This window comes from Capricornis sumatraensis, chromosome 18, assembly GCF_032405125.1.
Source record: "Capricornis sumatraensis isolate serow.1 chromosome 18, serow.2, whole genome shotgun sequence".
In the NCBI taxonomy this organism is placed as follows: domain Eukaryota; kingdom Metazoa; phylum Chordata; class Mammalia; order Artiodactyla; family Bovidae; genus Capricornis; species Capricornis sumatraensis.
This window is the reverse complement of record NC_091086.1, coordinates 61193166-61218122: the sequence shown is the minus strand read 5'-3', so window position 1 is coordinate 61218122 and position 24957 is coordinate 61193166.

Below are 24957 nucleotides of genomic sequence, written 5' to 3'. Positions count from 1 at the left end.
GGAGTCTTTCCCTTCTCCAGGGGATCTTCCTGATCCAGAGATTGAACTGAGTCTCCTGCACTGCAGGTAGATTCTTTACTGTCAGAGTCACCAGGGAAGCCCAGGTTTTCTACCATAAATTTCAACAAATAAATATTTTCTTGTTTCTGGATTATTACAGCTTTCTTTAAAACCACTATCATTATCCCTTAACAATTAATATATGCTAAAATATGAGTCAAACCTAAATAGGTATTAATAAAATGATAAAACATATTATAAATGACACTATGTTATAAACCCAAATTAAGCCCTTTAGCCAAGATATTTAACACCCTTTTTTCCCTTCTTAGTAGACCACTGAAAAAAAAAAATCAAATATTCCATAAAGAAATTAATTTACAAAACATTTAAAAGGAAGCAAAATATTATGGAGAAACCACCTAGCATTTCAGATATATTAACAGAGTAATATGTGTTAAACCTCAGACTACCAGTTTATCTATAGACAAGAAATCCAACTAGGCACTACCTAAGAGATAGACATCTCAAATAAAAAAGGCTCAAGGAATGAAAAATCAAACTTCCCTCAGGCAAGCTCAAACAAAATTCAAATAAAGGCATTACAATATTAATATAATCCAAACTATAATTCAAGATAAAACCATTTATCAAAATAAAAGAGGCAATTGTTAACACTGAGTTTGTAATAGCAAAATGCTAAGGCATATGTGAAAACATATTCAGGGACTTGTCCTTTCTCTCTTCTAGCTGCTATTTGACATACATGTGTGTCGTATGTGTGTGTACATACCAATATGTGTGTACAATTATCTCTCATTCTTTTTAAATCTCTATAATGTCTTATTTCTTAAACAAATACAGTCTGATATGCTAACAGATGCTGGTTTTAGCTGTTCCCCAATTAGCATATTAGCAATTCAGTGGAGGTTTTTAGTAGCTCAAACCAGTGGAGAATAAAAAGATTGAACATTTTGAGCATCAGTTTGAAACTCCATACATTCAGAGAATGCAGCTGAAATGGAACTGTTTGCACATATTAAATGACATAGATCAATTAATTTCTTTTGGTTTTCCAAACAAATTTAGACTATCATAAAGATTTACCTGTGGCATGTAATTAATGTAAAAAGGAAATTGTGGAAGCAAAAGGAGAAAAATGATACATCGATGCTAGTCTAGTAGAATGGTTGGCATTTCTACATTGCAGACTTTGGCAAGATTAAACTGCACTCCGGTGTATTTTTAGAAGAATGAGGCTGACAGAGTTTACAATGGGAGGTGATGGGACTGGATGAATTCAACCTGCTATGTTCCAAGGTACACTGTTCAGCAACCCCAGGGGGCCACTTAAAGTCTATAATCTTTCTTACTGTAGTGAGGATTTGAGAAATAATTGCTGGCATGTGGGGATTTCTTTATTGTTTTTTTGCTGAGCTAAGTGGATTAAATCAAGGTTACCTCAAGTTTTTTTTCTATCTTAAGCAATAAAAATATTCAGTATCTCTAGAATAGCAAAGAACCTTAAAGGCAAAAATACTGATAGTTCCATATTTTATTGTTCAGCTGAACTTATGTTTATGTGTAACACTCATTTCAAAAGTCTATTCAAGGGAATATGACCAAGTATATTATGCTACTTAAAGGGCAATTAAAGCTTAAGTCAGATATTGTAATTAATATGTCACATCTAATATGTCAAATATAATGTTTAGAAAATATATATTGCACTTCTTTGATATGTCAGTATATTTATGTCAAAATCAATATAATATATTTAGATCAAGCCTGATTGCTAATCACCAAATTATAAATAAGTATTTTCAAAATACATTTGAAGCAAATGTTTTGGGGTATTTCTGCTTCTCCCAGTTTTTAAAACTGTCATGTTGTCTATCACATTCAGGTAGTAAATCATCTTTCTGATTAACAGAAACATCATTTTCAGAGCTTGATGAAACATTAAGCTAGGATAATTAAAATATTTTAAAACAAAAATAGCTTTAAAAAGTTATATTTGAAAAGGACATAAATATTTTTCTTTTATAAAGTTACAGCATGCATATTATCATATGTGAAATAGATTGCCAGTCCAGGTTCGATGTATGATACAGGTGCTCAGGGCTGGTGCTCTGGGATGACCCAGAGGGATGGGATGGGGAGGGAGGTGGGAGGGGGGTTCAGGATGGGGAACACATGAACACCCATGGCTGATTCATGTCAATGTATGACAAAACCACTACAATATTGTAAAGTAATTAGCCCCCAATTAAAATAAATAAATTAAAAAAATAAAGTTACAGCATTAAAATTTGGTGAATGAGAAAATTGTGTAAATTAGTATTTTAAAAATAAATATTATCTTCAAATTTCTGAAATACATAGGGAATATGGCCTTAGTAATCAGCTTATGCCTTTTAAAATCAACAGATAATGTTTAAATATTAAGATATAATTTAAAAGCTTTGCAAGTCTGTTTAGTCATATATGGTTAACAAAATAAAGAAAAATAACAGAAATCCAAATATTCAAGTTTTATAGTATTTCAGTTTTTAGAACTGGTTCACAGTCATTAGCTCATTCTTCCAAATGTAAGGAAATACTATTACTATGAGAATTAAAGTGTAGTCTTATTCTGTGGTGGCTTGATTTAGTCATCCGGCTTGTCAGTAGAGAGGCCATGAGGATGAGAACTCAGATTAGAATATTCAATAAGTAACACTATTGAACTATCCTCTGAGATTTCAAAACACTTTCTCAAGCATATTCAATTCTACAATTAGAGCTCCTGTACAGGCTAGCCAATTTATCTTTAAATCTCACCTCTGTATCTTGTATCCTGTCAAGTCATTTCTCTTTTACAGTTCCTAGAGCAACCTTGTATTATAATTGTTAGCTAACATATCTGCTGATTCTTTTAAAGAAGAATATCTCTGTTAAATCCATCTGGTATATGTCATTTCAGGCAATGTTTCCTCATTGATTTTCTGTCAGGATGATCTATCCATTGATGAAAGTGGATATTAAAGTCTCCTACTGTTATTGTATTGCTGTCTACTTCTTCCTCTAGGGGAATCTGAGGACATTTCTTATTCAACTTTATATATTAAATGTCGAGCATAGTGACTGGCAGATATGAGGTATTTAATAAACAAGTAAAAGAAATGAAAGATACAGTGAAAACAAAACATGGTAAACATATTTCTGAGTAGAAATTTTAATATCCATAAACTCTGCCTGTATTTACAAGTCTTATCCATTACTGAATTTCTAGGGTATTATGAATGTGTGCATTGAAATTTTATTAAAGATGATATGTTACAAACAATAAGTTAATTGCATAGAATTTTTGAAAGCAATATTTTCATTAGTACAGGGTAAATGTTTATATTCTATCAGAAGGGAAAACATACATTTTAGAGCAGTTTTATCTAAGAATGATTTTGAGTCTTTCTTTAAACATAGGTTGTGATACTTCTTTTTCTCAGACAATACTTGTTACTTCAAGGAGTTGACATTTCAGTTTTTATTTCTGAAAATATGATTGGTGGATGACACTCCAATGATTTCAAAAGGACCTTACATCCTTTATTGTTGTGTAACAAAGCACCAAAACATTCAATGTTTTAAAAGAAATGTGCTCTTTCTCACAATTCTATGAAATGCCTGATCAGTGCTTCGGGAATCATTATGCATCACTAGGTCTCATTCAGGGAGTTACAGGCAGCTGACATATGTGCTGGAGGTTGAATTCAACGGAAACACCTGGATTGCTGGGAACTTTAATTTTGGAATTCTCCACAGCCTGGAGATCTTATGATAACATTGTATGAAGGCAAACCCAGTGCCTTACATTAGCCAATATCTTGAATTTGATGTGGAAGTGGCCTCCATGGAATAATGGATAAAAAGAGGCATATTTTATTCTGGATCATTAGTGTAAAACTTTAAGGATTACTCAACACTAATATTTAAAATCTCAAACACATATGCATTATTAAATAAATTGTAATAATTCCACATTAATAGTACATTCATAACAAGTCTAATGTCACACTCTTAGCAGGATGGAAAAGAGTTGAAATTTTAAATCATCAAAGCAAGCAAATTACTTTTCTCATGTTGGGTCATATAACTAAACTTTTTGACTTTCCAGTAATCATTTTCTGAAAACTATGCCGAAATAAATCATTCTAAACGTTTTAGCTTGAAAGTTCTATTCCCTTTATCAAGTCTATGTTTTTATCACCACATCTTGAGGCAGCCCTGAATGCATGCCAGTCAGATATCTCTTCAAGAGCATCATTGCTGTATGGATACAAGAGTACAGATAGCTCACAACCTCCAGCTGCATCGCTTGCTGGATCTAAGTGAGTCTTAAGCAGAGGTTATGATCTTTCTGAATATCTTTCTTCCAGGAATTCACCATGGTAGAGGGACTAGGACCAGGCTATTTTTGCACAGTGTGAGATTCATCTAATACTGATGAGTAGGGTATCTATCTAAATTGGTGACAGGACATCTCATAGAAGCCTAGAGAGAGCAATATCCTGTGCTGAGTTAAGCTGAAATACCAGAATTGCTATGACAAACAACAGAAGAAATAAAAAGTCTCAGGAAAGTGATCATGCTAGAACCAGTATGTTACATGAGACCAAAAGATCACTGGAAGATCATGTTTTAAGGGACGGCTCAGAAGACACATTATGAAGGATATTGGGAATGTTCTCATGAGAGGGACCTCATCATTACTCAGAAGTCCTGGCCAGGGTTCACTGTAGGAGAATTTGCTATGGAGCTCAACATATCAATAGAGATGGGGACAGTGCATCAAAGCAATAGAAGCCCAGTGGCAAATCTTAATAGCCCAAAACAGGGGCAGAGGAGATATCAATTACCATAATAAGTGGGGAGATCAGAGTGGCAGTCAAGCCACTCAGGACTGACACATAGATAATTGAAAAGATGGCTAACAGCACATAGTGTGTCTGAGAACAAAATGTGTGAAGCCAACGTTTCACTAAATATACATAAACAAAAGAAAGAAAGATTGAATGAGCAGGAAGCTAAGGGAAGTCCCTCCAATAGAATCCTAATTCTTACTCAATTTCCAGAACCTAGTTAGTTCTTCAACCTAGAATGCATTGATTGAAGTAGCTAGATCCCCAAGTGGGAAAATTCATAATAATTAAACAGGGAAGAGATTCCTTCAGCCCTTCCCCAAAGGAACATTCAGGTGCTTACTTGGATGATAGACTAGGAAATGGGGATCCCCCAGCATTTCAGAAATAACTGAATATAACATCTGAGTGAGTTTTGATACTTGAGAAACAGAAAATCATTGTGGCTTCACTATTAAAATAGTTGCAGACAGGAGACAAGTAGTTACTGAGGTTATGGTCAAAATCTAGTTGTGGAACCAATAGTTAAATCCCTCTAGTCCTGAATGTATAATTGAAGTTGAGGTCAATGGTAGCTGAAATATATCTGATACTAGGTCATTGATCTGAGGGATAAGATCTATTATGATTGTGGTAGTTAAGCATCTGAAATTGCCCATACCTTCTCCTTGATAGTGAATCAAAACCTGGAGTGTATCTACAGGGTGTAAGAAATTTGTGTCACCTTTTGCTGTATGGCAAAACCAATACAATATTGTAAAGTAATTAGCCTCCAATTAAAATAAATAAATTTATATTAAAATTTTAAATAATGCATAGAGGTAATTCTTATGATTGTCTCATTTGCCAGCGTGGCCCTTGCAGAAATTTGAGGGATCCTGGAGAATGGTTGCATAACACCAGAGATTCAGTCAAGTGGTACTCTCAAACTTAGATGCCATGATGAACAAGCTTAAGTGGATAAATATATCTGGAATTATACTGAAAGTGACCATCAATTTAGTAAATATGTGTTTAATTTAGAATGATCAAAAAGTGTTTTTATTAACATGAAATAGACTAGAATATACATATTTGGTTTTTCCACCAGGACCCAAGAGTCTATTAATTGTCATCCCTTCTGTTCTAATACAGCTTTAAAAAAATATTTGAATCATTTGGATTACCCAGAACATCACATTGATCAACTTCATCCATATATTTTAACCGTATTACCTTAAGTAAGTTATGATGAGGCTAGATAAGAAAGGTAAGAGAAAGGGGCTATGCAGAGTTTTACAGTTTGTTTTATGCTTATAGTCCTCTGGAGAGGGGATAGAATGTGATGTAGAACACTCAACGGAAACGTCAGAGTCTGTCACAAGGGGTGGGGGATGCAGAGGCTATGGGAAATTGCCATTATGGTGTTTTCTGTGGAAAGAAAAGGTTAAAGTAAGGAAAGCAACCTTAGTATTAGATAATGCTAAAAATTGCAGTGGAGTTTAGGGCCTAGGAGCTATCCCTGATTGCCAGGTACCTGGCCCTGGGGTTATTATGGAGGTGTATTCAGTTCAGTTCAGTCACTCAGTCGTGTCCGACTCTTTGCGACCCCATGACTCGCAGCATGCCAGGCCTCCCTGTCCATGACCATCTCACGGAGTTCACTCAGACTCACGTCCATCGAGTCCGTGATGCCATCCAACCATCTCATCCTCGGTCGTCCCCTTCTCTATACACCCAAGGTAATAGAAACCCAAGTAAGATGGTAGGTGTTGCAAGAGGGCATCAGAGGGCAGATACACTGAAACCATACTCACAGAAAACTAGTCATTCTAATCACACTAGGACCACAGCTTTGTCTAACTCAATGAAACTAAGCCATGCCCGTGGGGCAACCCAAGATGGACGGGTCATGGTGGAGAGGTCTGACAGAATGTGGTCCACTGGAGAAGGGAATGGCAAACCACTTCAGTACTCTTTCCTTGAGAACCCCATGAACAGTATGAAAAGGCAAAATGATAGGATACCAAAAGAGGAACACCCCAGGTCAGTAGGTGCCCAATATGCTACTAGAGGTCAGGGGAGAAATAACTCCAGAAAGAATGAAGGGATGGAGCCAAAGCACAAATAATACCCAGCTGTGGATGTGACTGGTGATAGAAGCAAGGTCCGATGCTGTAAGAGCAATATTGCATAGGAATCTGGAATGTCAGGTCCATGAATCAAGGCAAATTGGAAGTGGTCAAACAGGAGATGGTAAGAGTAAACGTCGACATTCTAGGAATCAGCAAACTAAAATGGACTGGGATGGGTGAATTTAACTCAGATGACCATTATATCTACTACTGTGGGCAGTAATCCCTCAGAAGAAATGGAGTAGCCGTCATGGTCAACAGAAGAGTCTGAAATGCAGTACTTGGATGTAGTCTCAAAAACGACTGAATGATCTCTGTTCGTTTCCAAGGCAAACCATTCAATATCACAGTAATCCAAGTCTATGCCCTAACCAGTAGTGCTGAAAAAGCTGAAGTTGAATGATTCTATGAAGACCTACAAGACCTTTTAGAGCTAACACCCAAGAAAGATGTCCTTTTCATTATAGGGGACTGGAATGCAAAAGTAAGAAGTCAAGAAACACCTGGAGTAACAGAAAAATTTGGCCTTGGAATGCAGAATGAAGCAGGGCAAAGAGTAATAGAGTTTTGCCAAGAAAATGAACTGGTCATAGCAAACACCCTCTTCCGACAACACAAGAGAAGACTCTACACACGGACATCACCAGATGGTCAACACTGAAATCAAATGGATTATATTCTCTGCAGCAAAAGATGGAGAAGCTCTATACAGTCAACAAAAACAAGACCAGGAGCTGACTGTGGCTCAGATCATGAACTCCTTATTGCCAAATTCAGACTTAAATTGAAGAAAGTAGGGAACACCACTAGACCTTTCAGGTATGACCTCAATCAAATCCCTTATGATTATAGAGTGGAAGTGAGAAATAGATTTAAGGGCCTAGATCTGATAGATAGAGTGCCTGATGAACTATGGAATGATGTTCGTGAGATTGTACAGAAGACAGGGATCAAGGCCATCCCCACAGAAAAGAAACACAAAAAAGCAAAATGGCTGTCTGGGCAAGCCTTACAAATAGCTGTGAAAAGAAGAGAGGCAAAAAGCAAAGGAGAAAAGGAAAGATATAGGCATCAGAATGCAGAGTTCCAAAGAAGAGCAAGAAGAGATAAGAAAGCCTTCTTCAGCGATCAATGCAAAGAAATAGAGGAAAACAACAGAATGGGAAAGACTAGAGATCTCTTCAAGAAAATTAGAGATACCAAGGGAATATTTCATGCAAAGATGGGCTCGATAAAGGACAAAAATGGTATGGACCTAACAGAAGCAGAAGATATTAAGAACAGGTGGCAAGAATACACAGAAGAACTGTACAAAAAAGATCTTCATGACCTGGATAATCACGATGGTGTGATCACTCATCTAGAGCCAGACATCCTGGAATGTGAAGTCAAGTGGGCCTTAGAAAACATCACTATGAACAAAGCTAGTGGAGGTGATGGAATTCCAGGTGAGCTATTTCAAATCCTGAAAGATGATGCTGTGAAAGTGCTGCACTCAATATGCCAACAAATTTGGAAAACTCAGCAGTGGCCACAGGACCGGAAAAGGTCAGTTTTCATTCTAATCCCAAAGAAAGGCAATGCCAAAGAATACTCAAACTACCGCATAATTGCACTCATCACACCTGCTAGTAAAGTAATACTCAAAATTCTCCAAGCCAGACTTCAACAATACGTGAACTGTGAACTTCCTGATGCTCAAGCTGGTTTTCAAAAAGGCAGAGGAACTAGAATTCAAATTGCCAACATCTGCTGGATCATGGAAAAAGCAAGAGAGTTCCAGAAAAACATCTATTTCTGCTTTATTGACTATGCCAAAGCCTTTGACTGTGTGAATCACAATAAACTGTGGAAAATTCTGAAAGAGATTGGAATACCAGACCACCTGACCTGTCTCTTGAGAAATCTGTATGCAGGCCAGGAAGCAACAGTTAGAATTGGATATGGAACAAAAGACTCGTTCCAAATAGGAAAAAGAGTACATCAAGGCTGTATATTGTCACCCTGCTTATTTAACTTCCATGCAGACTAGATCATGAGAAATGCTGGGCTGGAAGAAGCACAACCTGGAATTAAGATTGCTGGGAGAAACATCAGTAACCTCAGATATGCAGATAACACCACCCTTATGGCAGAAAGTGAAGAGGAACTAAAAAGCCTCTTGATGAAAGTGAAAGAGGAGAGTGAAAAAGTTGTCTTTAAGCTCAACATTCAGAAAACGAAGATCATGGCATCTGGTTCCATCACTCCATGGGAAATAGGTGGGGAAACAGTGGAAACAGTGTCAGAGTTTTTTTTTTTTTTTTTTTTTGGGGGGGGGGGCTCCAAAATCACTGCAGATGGTGATTGCAGCCATGAAATTAAAAGACGCTTACTCCTTGGAAGAAAGGTTATCAGCCACCTAGCTAGTATATTCAAAAGCAGAGACATTACTTTGTGGACTAAGGTCCGTCTAATCAAGGCTATGGTTTTTCCAGTAGTCATGTCTGGATGTGACATTTGGACTGTGAAGAAGGCTGAGCGCTGAGGAATTGATGTTTTTGAACTGTGGTGTTGGAGAAAACTCTTGAGAGTCCTTTGGACTGCAAGGAGATCCAACCAGTCCATTCTGAAGGAGATCAGCCCTGGGATTTCTTTGGAAGGAATGATGCGAAAGCTGAAACTGCAGTACTTGGGCCACCTCATGCGAAGAGTTGACTCATTGGAAAAGACTCTGATGTTGGGAGGGATTGGGGGCAGGAAAAGAAGGGGACAACAGAGGATGAGATGGCTGGATGGCATCACTGACTCATGGACACGAATCTGAGTGAACTCCAGGAGTTGGTGATGGACAGGGAGGCGTGGTGTGCTGTGATTTATGGGGTTGCAAAGAGTTGGACACGACTGAGCGACTGAACTGAACTGATAATTTCTCCCAGTATAAAAATCAGAGAGAAAATTAATTAAAGCATGAACTTCATTAATTAATTGGCTTCTGTGGTGGCTCAGATGGCAGAGAATCTATCTGCAATATAGGAGACCCAGGTTCAGTCCCTGGGTTGGGAAGAGCCCCTTGAGAAGCAGATGGCAACCCATTCCAGTATTCTTGCCTGGAGAATTCCATGGTCAGAAGAACCTGGTGGACCATAATCCATGGAGTTGCAAAAAGTCAGGCAAAACTGAGAGACTAACACTTTCACTTTCACATGGGCTTAATGAGCTTCTTAAGAAAAGGAACTAGTTGGCCTCTAGCCAGAGTTCAAAACTAAGTCAGTATGAATCACACACACACACACACATTACACCAGGACTTGATGATTACTCAGGATATGTATAGTATACATTTACTCATGGGCAATAGCAAATGAGGTGACAAACTCCTTGATGACCTGGGACATAAAGGACTGGTGAATCAGAGACAAAGAGGTATTGGATAGAACCATTGTGTGTATATCTAGGAGAGAGCACAAAGAGTAGAAATCACTCATAATGCAAGAGAGGTTAAATAACCAAGTAGACTATATGACTGCCCACTTATATTTTCCCACTTTTGTCTTCACTCACTTCAGAAATTGCATGATATGGACCTGACTGGAGTGGCCACAGTGATAGCTTGGAGACCACATGTGGGCCCAACAGCATGAACTCCAAATATCAAGATGAATCTGGCTGCTGTCTCTTCTGAATGTCTAACTGGTCAGCAGTAGAGATGAACTCTAAACCACTATCATGGCATTATTCCTTGAGGAGTCCAATCAGCCATACTGAAATACTCTCCTTGAACCACACTAAATTATTCTCATAAGAATAAACCATTATCTTGAGTATAGGTTTGCTTTTCCTGCCCATGGACCCTAATCCAGCACCAACATCCATAGTAATGAATGCTTAATTGGAAAACAAAACAAAACAAAACAAAATCTGATATTCCACACAAACTCGTATCCAACTGAAAAAAACTTCTTTATAGCAGAGTATGTACCATGGATCTATAAATTATCCTTGTAATGCTCCATCTGGCTGCAGATGGCTTTTAGAGAGTGTTGAAATGGCCTAAAGCCACAACTAAGCCACCGGCATGAAGATAAGGTACTAGTATCCAGAATTCTGTGTAAATACTAAATCAGAGATCTGTGTGGAGCTGTGTCCCTAACATGAAGGGCACAGGAGACTGGTAACTAACGATTGGTAGCTAGAGTGGTCTTGTTTGCTGTCATTCCCATATCTGAAAATATGGGCCCTTCCTGATTAGAAGATTTAATCCCTGAGGGTTATGCATTCTTGCCAGATGACAGAGAGTGCTATATTGGACTGCAAACTTGTGCTGCCAGTTGGGCACATTGTACTCTTTATGTTCAAAGAATCACACAAGAGAAAGAGGCTCTTTTGGCATGGGTATTTTACCCTGATCAACTAGGAGAGGTATGGCTGTTGTTATCCACTGTAAGCAGGGAAGAAAATGTCTGGGATTCAGGTCATCCACGGGGGAGTGTCTTGTTCTCCATTTACCAATGAGGACTGCGAATGGATGAATGCAGCATGAATGGTCCAAGAAAGGTATGTTTATCAGAGACTCTGTTCGTTCAGGAAGGTGAGTTTAAATATTACCATCAAGTAAGCCAGTGGACCTAATAGAGGTGCTCCCTGAGGCCCACAGACTTAGAATAGATAGCGGACGATAATTACCAGTGGGAAACCAAGAACAATCACAGACAAATTTATCCTGTTAATCTCCCTCTTCTACTTTTTCTTGAAAAGGAAAAGCCCACCAGAACTTGGCAGGAATTGTTCCTTCAACATGTTTGTAGAAGTTGGTCCATATGGCGTAAGAGGGAGACTTTGGCAACTGTGGGGATGTACCACTTGGGTCCTCATCAAAGTAGTGCAGTTAACTGACAACCTCCAGCCTCAGTCCTTCAGGATCTTCCTTAGCTTTTGAAAAGACGTGCCCTTTTCAGAAAGCTTGAGCCAATAAGTGACAATGGCTAGTATACTATGGACTGGCTATTTCTGACTGACACAGGACTCATTTGACAGACAATCTTTCCACTAGACCTCCTCATTGGAATGACCCTGTCAGATCTAGATTGCAGTCCGATATTCTATCTGCCCAATATGTCATACTTCACTCTTTTCTCAAGTGTCAGGTATGCATCTTGGTTGGAAGGATTTCCCTGCCCAGTTCTCTTTCCTTCTTTTAACTCTCACTGAAGTTAACCCCTGGTAAACTGCGTGGACTCAAAGCTATTTCTGTGTTTCTCCAAAGAGCATCCAGCTGACACATGCATTCACCAAAATAATAACCTACAGGAAGTAAAAGTCTTAAGATTTGACCTAATAAAGTCTTAAAATATTGATATTATATGTTCTGGACTGAATGTTTGTGCCCCTCCAATATTCATGAGTTGAGGCCCTCACCTCCATTGTGATAGTGTTTAGAAAAGGGGCCTTTGAAAGGTGCTTAGGTTTAAATGAGATCATGCAGTTAGCACCCTGGTCTGATGCGATTAGTGTCTTTACAAGAAAAGACACCAGAAAGCTAGTTCTTGCCTCCCACATGAACAAGAGGTCATGTGATCACAGAGTAAGCTGGTACCTGCCTATAAGCTAAGAAAAGAGGCTTAAGAATAAAAGCTACCTTGTCAGTGGCTTGACCTTGGAATTCCCAGTTTTCAGAAGTGTGAAAAATGAATTTCTGTTGTTTAAAACTCCCAATCTATGGTACTTTGTTATGATATCCTGTGAAGACATATATTGTGTGTTATGATTTATAATTTATACATACAAATAAATTGTAAATTTCTCTGGTAAGTAGAGCTACTTTCTCGTGAATCATATGAATTACAACCTTCTAATTTATACCAACTCTCCCTTTTTTTTTTCATCACAAAAAACAAGACTGCTTTACAGACATATACACAGAAAAGACCGCATTATGTGATCTCAAGAATCTCATGAGCATTTATTAAGTACTGATAACAGAAGTCAGATGAAAGACTTAAAAGAGCTCTTGTACAAATGTGTATTAGGGCGTATTTCTGAAATGAATAGTCTAAAAGCATGTTAGAGGCAGATGTATGAGAAATTCATTGAGAGAATTATTCCAGTGTTAATCTTTACTTCTGCTAAAATTCCATCTCAAATAACACTAATTATGAGAAAGTATCTTGCAAACAATATATCAAAACTTTAATACTTTCCCTTTAAATTGAACGGATTTATCTTTGGTCAGAGCACATAAACGTTCTCAGATAAATAATTTTTAAAAAGGAACTTCTAGTAAGGATATAAATGAAAGCCCCCAAACACTCTATTCTTAGTAGAAGAAAATAATTTCACTCTTTCTTTTCTTTCCATTTATTTTTGTAAATGGGATAGCTTTCACAAACTTGTGATGGAAGACTGTTTTGCACAATAAAACAAATGCCATCCAAATGAAGTTAAAGAAAAAAAAAAAAGTTCTATGAAGTAGATCAAAGCACCACATTCTTCCTCTATATCCAAATTGCCCTCCTGCTATGACTTGAAGTTTTGCAATATATAATGGACAAAAATGTAGAAATATATTCATATGCAAAAAAGGACTATGGAAAATGTTGGAAGAATGAGGCTTGTTAACCACCTTAAATATAGTGGCATTTACTTTGAAAGCAATCTACAAAGTATCTCTATTTCCATTCATGTGTGAAAAGCAAGATTTTTAAAGGAGTCATTAAATACATAGAGAGGAAAAACTTGCAAGATTTGCCTCTCTCCTAGGTAGAAATGAAATTTTATGATTAGCATGAACATGGAATTTTCTGGAGAAAATGAATCAGAACTGAATCAGAAGCTATAATATTATAGAATAATACCAGAGTCTTAATCAAGAAGAGTAAGATAAGAACTGGTTACACTTCTAGGGCTGGTTGTGCTCAGATGTGAAGTGTGACATTTTATAGGAAAGAGGGCTTATAGATTGCTCAGCTGAAAGCCATTTAACTGTCTGGCACATGATGTGTAGAAGCAAACCAAGGGAGGACAACATATTTGAATAGAGCCAGATCTCATAACATGTACAGGTGGCACAGTCATTCCATTCCTAGTGTAAGCCCACCATCCAATATTAAAAATGAAACTTAATCTAATTTAGAAAATTTTATTCAGACTGGATGAGAATTTGGCAAGTTTCATGAAAAAAAATGGTTGAAGTTTCTGCTAGAATATTCTAAAATGATACTGGCAAAGAAGAAAGGGATAAAAAGACTAAAAAAACAAGCAAAAAAAATAAATCAATTTTCTTAGTATACATTATATAATAAGTACCTCTGACATTATAACTATAGATCTTGTTATAAGGGTGCGTGATACTTATACATATCAGTAGAAAATGAGGCATAGAAAATAAAATTTAAACATAGACTTTTCTCTAAAACATAGCTTTAAATAGTGCTGAAATATGGTTTTAAATACTTAATCAGATACAATACAGTAGTGGTTTAGAATATAAAAAAAGAGGACAGAGAAACATTAGGTAATGAATTTTCCATGAAATGCTCATTCTTTAAGATTGATTCTTTCGTTTCAGTATTTGCTATAGAGAAACAAATTTCTAAATATTGGTGATAAAACAAAAAGCTCATAAGGTAATGTAGAGTTTTTGTAGAACCTGATTTTGTAGAATTTACAGAGTAGTGAGAAAGGTTGCTAAAATAAAAGTAACAATAGATTGATAACTACTACAATGAAGAATAGAGCCAGGATAAGTCAGAGCAAAATCCTTGAGGCAGGACAGAATAAAGTTTCAGGGGGAAATAAACAAACACAAAATTTCCTAGTGTGAAAAAAAAATTGTAAATGTCTAGATTGAGTAACATTAGATTGGTTTCTTCATGGAAAGATCTCTTAAAACTACTGCTATTCTAATCCATGTCATGATTCCCTATAAGATGAGAGGCATAGGGTATAGCACTCATCTTCCCTCATTTCTCAGTCAGTAAAGAGTCTGCCTGTGATGCAGGAGACCTGGGTTCGATTCCTGGGTCAGGAAGACCCTCTGGTATGGCAACCCACTCTAGTATTCTTGCCTGGAGAATCCGTGGACAGAGGAGCCTAGCAGGCTACAGTCCATGGGGTCACAAGAGACAGACATGACTTAGTGACTAAACCACCACCAGGGAGTGAACAGTTAAATTCCCCGAGCATCTTACAGTTCTTTAAAAAAGATGTCTTTTCCTATTAGGAGGAGAATCTTCCTAGTGTGCTCAGCTGGTAATTACTCTCTCCTCAAAAGCAATGAGGTGAACGAGCTTCTCATAGAGAGGGCAGAAGCAGATCATAAAATGTAAGTAAAGTTCAATGACAGTGAGTTGAGGATGCAGGTAGGAAGTGATTAAAAAGGGGGGGGGAGATTTATTAACCATGGTCTGATAAGCACTGGATTAATGTATATTATTGGAGAAGGAAATGGAAACCCACCCCAGTATTCTTGCCTGGGAAATCCCACGGACAGAAGAGCTTGGTGGGCTATAGTCCATGGGGTTGGCAAAGAGTCAGTCACAACATAGTGACTAAACAACAACAATAATGTATACTATATGTGAAATATGCATGTAATAACAATAGAAAATAAAGGAACAAATCTGACTTGTTAAATGATTGATACTGAATTGCAGATTGATAGAAATCACACACTTTCTTCCACTTTTGCCTTCAAATGAACTGAGAGATTACACAGAAATCACAATGTTAAAGAAAAATACCTACTGTCCTAGTAGGGAAGGCTGGATTGGAATCTGTTGCTGAAATAGAGCAGTCACAATAGAGTACCTGTTACTTCATCCAGAATTAACTTCCTTACCCAGTCACAGAAAAAACCTGGATGTTCATTAGATCTTTTCTTGAGGAATACTGCTTGTTTAACCAAGTCACATGGCTGTGAACAGAAAAAAACAAAATGATACAAAACCCTTTCTCTGCAGGCAGAAAGATTTAAAAGAGTGCCAGAAACACTAGGCTGAGTTGTTTTCTTTCTTTCCTTGAACTCACTGATGAGATCAAGTGACTTCTCCTCCTTTGTTGATTGTGACTGAGCAAAGCAGAGACATGTCAAGAAAAGTCAGAATGTCCTTCCCTTCTGGTCACTTTGCACTTAACCACTATCTCTTAGAAGAGACGTGCCCATTTCTATGGCAACCTGAATGGAGGTAGGGAGAGAGGGTATGACTTTGTTCTAGAAATTGTCTATTGAGCAGAAGCAAAACAGGATTTTTATAAGACCGGGAGACCTGCCTTCTACCATATGCAAAGATACACCTGAAAATTATGAATAATTTCAGAGAGTTTTTTTTTTTTTTTCAAAGTATAAACTTTCAAAAATGTTAAAACTCAACTCTTGGGTTAGTGTAGACCGAATATGTGCCCAGCACATGTCTTACTCATAAATGAGGGAGTTAGGAGGATGGTAAAGCTACATTCTAGAGCATTTGAGGGCTAGAGATCTATATATTCACTCATATTATGGGCTGCATTATATCACCTCAAAGTTTATGTGTTGAAATACTGAATCCTTGAATCTCAGAATGTAACCTTAGTTAAAAATTTGGTCCTTGAAGATACAATCAGTTAAGCTGAGATCATTAGGTTAGGTCATAGCCTAATACCATTGGTATCTTTACATAAAGGGGGAATGTAGACATAGAGAGAGACATGCATAAAAGAAGCGGATGTCAAGGCAGAAGGAGAAGACATCTGTCCCAAACCAAGGAGAGAGGCCTGGAATAGAACCTCCCTCGTAATTCTCAAAAGAAAGCAACCCAAATAATACCTCAATTTTTTTTTTAAACTTTTAGACTTCAAAACTGCGAGGTCAAAAATTTCTTTTGTTTAAATTGTTGAGACTGTGGTGCTTTATTACAGCAGCTCTAGAAACTAGGGTTTCCATGATAGTTCAGTTGGTAGAGTCTACCTGCAATGCAGGAGACCTGGGTTCGATTCCTGGGTCTGGGAGATTCCCTGGAGAAGGAAATGGCAACCCACTCTGGTATTCTTGTCTGGAAAATCCCATGGACAGAGGAGCCTAGTGGGCTATAGTCCATGCAGTTTATAGAGTTGAACACAACTCAGCAACTAAACCACCAGACCATCTCCAAGGTCAAGTCATGGACTTCCCTGGTGAATCAGATGGTAAAGAATATGCTTGCAGTGCAGGAGACCTGGGTTTGATCCCTGGGTTAGAAAGATCCCCTGGAGAAGGAAATGGCAACCCACTCTATTATTATTGCCTGGGAAACCCCATGGACAGCAGAGCCTGATAAGCTACAGTTCATTGGGTCACAAAAAGTTGGACACAACTGAGTGACTTTCACTTCACTTCACTAAAAGCTAACACACATGGTAACAACCCAGGTTCTGAGGTAACAATCCAGTAACCAGTCAAGGAAACAGTAATATCATTGACAGGAAGAGAGAGAATCTTTCAGTTCATAGCAGTTAGGGTAGAGTTTCCCTTAACAAAAAGTAGGATCAAATCCTAATGGGAATCAAAGTCTTTTGCTTAAAAGATTTTGTCATTGTTTCAGTCTAATGAATTCAGTGATTAAAGTTCACATGTGAGAATTTCACATTCCCATAATTTATATTTTCCTGAATATAATGTACTAAATGATTAACTAGATCTCTCACAAAACAAAAGTTGAATCTTCATGTCAGGTCGTTTTATGGTTTTTTACATGCTAATTTAAAAAATCATTTCAGGTACGGCAAAGTCAGACCCAGGTGAACTGATTTGGCCTTAAGCGATAAATGTTAAAATCTTCAGTTCAATTCAGTTGCTCTGTAATGTTGAAATCATTGTGACCCCATGGATTGCAGCACGCCAAGCTTCCCTGTCCGTCACCAACTCTCAGAATTTACTCAAACTCATATCCATTGAGTCAGTGATGCCATCCAATCATCTCATCCTTTGTTGTCCCCTTCTCCTCCCGCCTTGAATCTTTCCCAGCATCAGGGTCTTTTCCAGTGGGTCAGTTCTTCACATCAGGTGGCCAAAGTATTAGAGTTTCAGCTTCAGCATCAGTAACAACTGATAAATGCTTCTTTTTGAATCTATGGGAACATCAGTTCATAGAATACTCTGATATTACTGTGAGGTCAGGAGGGTGTTGTATCAGTAGCTGGACAACTCATATTTGGAAAATTAATGCACGAAGAATTAATTCAACCGATATTTAATGGACTTTTAAAATGTTTGATAAACTGAGCCAATTTTTGTTCTTCATGATGAAAAGAGAATCTTGCCACCAGAGAATGGATCAGTATCCAAGGTTTCTTATAGTCATGTAGGGAGCAGAGATACTCTCAAGTAGAGAGTAGCAATTTTCACACTCTCTACCTGGCTGCACTCCCTTCCTCCAGGCATGCTGTCAGCAGAATCTATATTCACTGTGAAATCCAAATCCCCTGGTGCGCTGTAAACATTTTCCATAGCTTCTATCTTTGTTCATCTACTTCACGTCAGTGAAAATGGACAGATAACCAAGTTGAACAAATACTAAAAAAATACTTGAACAAGGTAAAAGAAAAAAAAAATCCCACATAGAAATAAGAACAACACATCAAGCAGATAAGTAAATCCAGAGAAATAATGAGGTAAGCTTCCCAAGTGGCACCAGTGGGAAAGAACCCACCTGCCAGTTCAGGAGGTTCAAGAGAGGTGGGTTCAATCCCTGGATCAGGAATATTCCCTGGAGAAGGAAATAGCAACCTGATCCAGTATTCTTGCCCAGAAAAACCCATGGACAGAGGAGCCTGGTGGTCTACAGTCCATGGGGTTGCAAAGAGTCAGACAAGAATGAGCATTCATGCACATGCTTACAAAACAAAAGCACATTTAAGAGCAATATAAATGATATGAATAGAGAGATTGGAAATCATAGTATGTCTCTGACTGATGAAATAGAATTATTGGAATCTAACGATGTCATTTTGAATATCTAATTGTGAAACAAATTATAATAAACATAATATAGCAAAAGGTCAAAAAGATAATCTTGCAACATAATGCAAAGGCAATACATGAGAAAAGTTAAGACTCATAGAGCAAAGACATAAAAATTTCAATGTCTTTCCATCCATTTAATAGATGTTTATGAAACACCTGCTAGGTGCCAGAAATTGTTTCAATGCATCCAAAGACCATGGGCTTTATTTTCAAGGAGCTTATGAAATAATGTGAGTAGTCAGTTAACAATAGGCACATGAAGTAATAAACTATAAAAAGGTCAGAGGATGGAGAGGAAGTAGAACAGGTGAAAGAAGTTTGAGAATAAGAAAAGAGAGGATAGTTTTTATTTTAAATAGCAGAATGTGGTAGGTGTCATTAAAAAGGTAACAGAGACGGTTTTGGGTAATGTTCTGGGTGTTGAGAAACTCAAGGGATGAGGTCAATAGGCTCCATGAACAGAGATTTGCCAATTCAAGTGAAAGAACAAAAGCAAACTAAAAATAAAAATAAATTTCATAGAGTTGAAGATGCAAAAAAAATTTTGAAAGAACTAATCTCATACCAAATAGAATTAATGAGGAAAAAAAAAGTACCCATACTCAATTACACATCAATAATATAAAAAGCAAATGTTAAACATCTCAGTTAAAAAAAAAAAAAACAACAACAACTCAGCCGATGACTAGATGTATGTAACTGAACATTCTACGTGAGTGTCTATGACCGTGGGTGTATAATTATGCAGATTTGGGATTGTCTACCAAATATTGAAATTAATAATTGATTTAATAAGTTGACCATCTGTAAGTATGACCATTTAATAAGTTTACCATTTATAACAGTGAGAAGAGGTTTGGTTTGTGGGAAATAAGCCAAGAGGACTTGAGGGTTAGCAGCATGCATGGGTAGTGAGTAACTAACAGCACCCACTCATTGATTGATATATTTCATCTATCAATGATCTCATTCTTTCACTAGCCTTGCTTTAACTCAGAAGTTAAGCCTAATCCTAACTCTAACCCTAACCCCCCAAAGAGGACATAAACTATCTAACTAAATCATGAATAAAATATATAGGCGGATAAATAGAGGAGATAGGATAGATACATAGACAGATAATATTAATAGATATATACTGACTCCTGGTAATCCTTTCACCCTGCCTGTTAAATAGGTACATCTTCTGTGAATATTTTTTTAATTCTGTGGAGAATGTCAGTGATTTACTGTTTAAGAGAAGATGACTTTCATTTCATATTGCCTCTGTTTATCCTCCATTTTTAAAAATTGGGTTAGTTAAAAAAAAAACAAAAAACGCTTGCTATTTATGCCATGCATTTAAGGTATATTTCTGAATGCCAAAATCTCCCATGCCAATTAAGGTAAAATTGATACACTTGTAACATCGAGTCTGCAGAAGTTACTTTCAATGCTACCCAATGGAATTGAACTAAAATATCCAAAAGAAAGCCTCTGCTACGTTTATGGCTGCGACCTGAAAAATTGCATGTGGGAAGCAAGAAAAATTTCTTCAAAATATTTTTCTGGGTTTTCCAATTCTAATGACTCAGAAATAAGTACATAAGAAATCCCTTTCCCTTTTGAGATGATCAGTGTGGAAAAGTAAATGATTAGCTATTTTCGTATTGGGGAATCCTGTGAAGTTTCACTTTGACTGGTTTGGGGGATACCACTCCACAAACACATGTCTTAAAGAGAACATGGCCTGTAGGCTAAGTGAACGTGAGCTGAGAATTCAGGGACAATTCTATTATGTGCACATATGTGCCCTTGAGGCTGTTGATGGCATTTGAGGACCGACCGAATAAAAAATGAATACAACCTTAGGTTAGAAAAAATATAATATGATGCTGTAAAAGGCAAATTGGAAAAATGAAGGTCAGAAGTGTTAGATACAATCTCTAATCAACTCAAAGATATTTGGTATATTTTACAGACCAAAATGTGTACCCATGTGATAAAGAATCAGAAAAATGATTTTCCATTAGGTTCACTTCTGCGATATCTGAAAGGTTAAAGCATTTATTCTTGCTCTAGTTCTATTTTTTCTTCCACTCCCACCTAATGTCAAACGTGTCTAAGAAATAGAGCACATGTGATTGTAGATTAAGTCTCAGAAGACTGCCTCAGTGGTCAACATTATCCTTATCCCTAGTTGCACAAATATACTTCTTACATGGGAGGAGACAGGCCTGATGAATTTTAGCCTCAGGTTTTCTATATTCAGAGTTGCTCTGCTTAGGATTCAAGTAGAGTTCTGCCAGAATGTAAGCTTCAGAAACTAGGTGAGAGAGAAGAAGCTTCTCTCCATTTGTGTAAGAAGGAGATAATTCTTAACATGACTACTCTTTTTTTTTTTTAATATGAAAACTCTGTGGCAGTATTGTGGGGTCTCAACATGAAATTTTGCAATGCTGTCATTAAATATCTGATATGAGTGTACGGTGTGTTTCCTAGAAGGGATTTGTTTATGGGAAATAGATCAAGAGCACTTGAGGGTTAACAACATGCATGGGTAGTGAGTAACTAACAGTCCCCACTCAAGATATGTGCACTTGCTTAGAATAGTGGAAATGAATCCCTTAGTTCCCATCCCAGTCAGCAAAACACAGTCCTCAGCTACCACTGGTGTCTAGACACGCAATGAAACATCCAACCAGATTGTTGAGAATAAAATGTAATAAAATTTGAGAATGTTCGGCTCGTTCCATTTCTTTTCCAATTTGAAACCAAGAAAAGTATGTTTACTAGTTTTATTCAGAATGAGTTCTTTCAAGGCATGAGGAAAAATAAAAATAAAAATTCAGAACTGTGTGGCTGGAGTGTGCAATGTAGAAAGTTGTCTTTAGCAAATCAGCTAAATATTTTTACAACACACTGAGTTTCAAGGTGCAGCATCAAAAGGTAGATTCCAGAAATGAAACTCCACATTGCAAAGCCAAGATACATATTTGCAAAAGCAATTCTCTAAAGCTTTGTTCTAAAAATGAAAAGGATCCTTCTACCTTTGGCAATAGAAAAAATTTGAGATGAATAAAGTATGATTTTATTGCAAGGGGATAAACCATGCAAGTGTTCCTAACATGTGACTAAAGCATTCATAACTTTAAAAGTTCTTCCCTTTCAGAAAAATCCAGATGGAAAGAGATTCTTTTGTGCTCATCATATGTGAATTTTCTATTTTAATTTGTATCTCATTTTGTCTATAGTTAGATTATGCTTGTAGAAAAATGAACTATACATATATAACTTTTATAACTATTTATTGAGTATGCTTTTTTCACAAGTAACACTTATAAAAGGTCATGTATAGTAAGCATGACAATACAATTTAGGATCATTGTTTGCTAATCTATTTTATTTGTGATTAATTTCATAAAATATAATGATTTAATAATTTACACTACTAAAACAAAACATATTCCTTGTGTGGATAATTCCTTTAGAAGTTAAACAGATAAAATGGTGACCTATTACAGACAGATAATTATTGTATTGACTGAAGAATAGAAAGATAAATGGTTATTAATTTTATAACACAAGAAGATTACATGATTAGGTAAAAATATTATGATTTTTGTAAAATCATATGTAAGATTATGTAAAAAGTTTCCATTAATTTTGCATAATCACAACATGTAAAATGTGAACTAATGTAATTATTCCATCGCATGGGATAATTTTAGTATAATTTTGGTGTAATAACAATCCCATAAGGAAATGAGTGTTGTTTAAGCATCCTGGGAGTTAATGGTAAAGCAATCTTTCTCTTTAATAATTTTAAAATAAATTTTTGATATTATAACCTTAAAGCTTTCAGGACTTGTTTATTAATTAATTTGTAAATACTAAAATGTATTCACATAATGTTGTTTTACTCAAATTGCCTTCTCAAATGTCAGAATGTACAAGAAATCTGTCTTATTTTAAGACAATATGCCAAAATTTTTACCTGAAATGATGATTTATTATAAATCCCCTTAGTAAGCATTGAATCATGGATCCAAATATCTATACATTTTTCCTAACAATAGTTATTTAAAATACATGCCATTTTTGTCATCATTTCTATCAAATTCTGTTGTTTAAAATTTGTAAAGAAATCATTTGGAGAGAGTTTTAAATGACTGATGCATAAGCTCTGTGCTTAATTGTTTTAGTCATGTCCTAATCTTTGCTACCCTGTGGACTGCAGCCTGCCAGGCTCCCCTGTCCTTGGAACTCTCCAGGCAAGAATACTGGAGTGGGTTGCCATGCTCTCTTCAAGGGGATCTTCCCAACCCAGGGATTGAATATTCTGGCTCTGGAAAAATTAAGAGACTTGACAAAAAATAATGAGAACAAAATATCTGTGATAAATCATGATAAAGTTTAGATTTCAAAATTTCTCTTCTTCTAATGAATTATTTAAAGACATAGAATTCACAACCTTTAAGATAGGTTTGATGGAAAATAGCTAGTCAGCTCTATGAGAAAAGCTCTATCATTTCTTTCTTTTTTAGCTCTATCCACAGGAACTGGAGCCATCCCTTGTAAAGAACAGACACTCAAGTATTCATTAATTGAACAAGTTAATAAATTAAATAAAGAAATAAACTCAAGAGGCACTTATGAAAAATGATGGAACACACAAAATCTGTATTTTGCTATCCCTTCCTCACACACCACCCACACACACAAAAGAAGATTATTTCATTATATATAGAATGCTCACGAATTGTGGTGCTAGAGAAGACTCTTGAGAGTCCCTTGGGCTACATTGTGGTCAAAGCAATCAACACTAAACGAAATTAGTCCTGAATATTCAATGAAAGGACTGATGCTGAAGCTACTACTTCAATACTTTGGCCACCTGATGGGAAGAGCTAATTCATTGGAAAAGACCCTGATTCTAGGAAAGACTGAGGGCAGGAAGAGAAGGGAGTGACAGAGGATGAGTTGGTTGGATGGCATCACCAACTCACTGGACAAGAGTTGGGCACACTCTGGGAGATTCAGGGAAGACTGGTGTGCTGCAGTCCTGGCATGCTGCAAAGAGTTGGACAAGACTTAACAACTGAATAACAACATAGAATGGATAAGCAACAAAGTCCTGCTGTATAACACAAGAATCTATATTCAGTATCTGGTAATAAATTGTAATGGAAAAGAATATGAAAAGGAATATATATATATATATAGTGAATAACTTTGCTGTTCAGCAGAAATTAGCACAACATTATACATCAACCATACTCCAGTAAATAATTTTTTAAAAGGAAACTGGTTTCATTTTGGAATGTGAACAAAATTGAATAATTTCAGATGATTAGAATAGAAACTCAGTCAGGACTCATGATTCACACTGATTTGCACACTAGTTTCTAAGATGAGCACACAATGCTGGATCATGAGATGGATAGACAGCTCCTTAATGATCATTTCATCCTGACAGGCACTCACATAAAAATAACATTACTGTTTTTATACTTTTCTGGCAGACAGATGTCACTACCACAGTTGGAAGCAATTGGAGGCCTTAAAAATAGCTGTGAAAAGAAGACAAGCTAAAGGCAAAGGAGAAAAGGAAATATATACCCATTTGAATGCAGAGTTCCAAAAAATAGCAAGGAGAGATAAGAAAACATTCCTCAGTCATCAAAGCAAAGAGATAGAGGAAAACAATAGAATGGGAAAGACTAGAGATCTCTTCAATAAAATTAGAGATACCAAGGGAACATTTCATGCAAAGATGGACACAACAAAGGACATAAATGGTATGCACCTATCAGAAGCAGAAGATATTAAGAAGAGGTGGCAAGAATACACAGAAGGACTATAAAAAAAGATCTTCACAACCCAGATAGCCATGATGGTATGATCACTCACCAAGAACCAGACATCCTGGAATGTGAAGTCAAGTGGGCCTTAGGGTCAAGTGGGCCATCACTACAAACAAAGCTAGTGGAGGTGATGGAAT